Source organism: Gavialis gangeticus, unplaced genomic scaffold, assembly GCF_001723915.1.
Source record: "Gavialis gangeticus isolate Ggan-Ray unplaced genomic scaffold, GavGan_comp1, whole genome shotgun sequence".
Taxonomy (NCBI): domain Eukaryota; kingdom Metazoa; phylum Chordata; order Crocodylia; family Gavialidae; genus Gavialis; species Gavialis gangeticus.
Genome location: NW_017729034.1, coordinates 18,697,727 through 18,698,086, shown reverse-complemented (window position 1 = coordinate 18,698,086; position 360 = coordinate 18,697,727).

Sequence of the window (360 nt, the reverse complement as noted above, 5' to 3'; positions counted from 1 at the left end):
GCTGCCCCGGCCGCCGCCGCCGTCGCCCGTACCCCGGCCCGGCCGAGCCTCCCCGCTCCCCATTGGGCCCGGCCGCCAAGTCTGCCTAGCAACAGCCGACCTGCCCCAGCCTATTGGCCGGCGCCGGCAGCACGGAATTTTCTCATTGGCCCGTGGCTGCCCCAATGACGCCAACGGTGGGTGCAGCGAATTGGCTGCAGCAGCGTTGCCTGGCCCCGCCCCCCCGCTGGCTCCCCCTTGCCCGTGAGGGCGAGAACTGGCGTCTTCTCGCGGCCGACGCGTGCCCGCCCTGGCCACTGGACGACTGGTGGCTGCCATCCCAGCTCTCCGGGCCCGGCTGAGACACGCCCCTTTCTACCC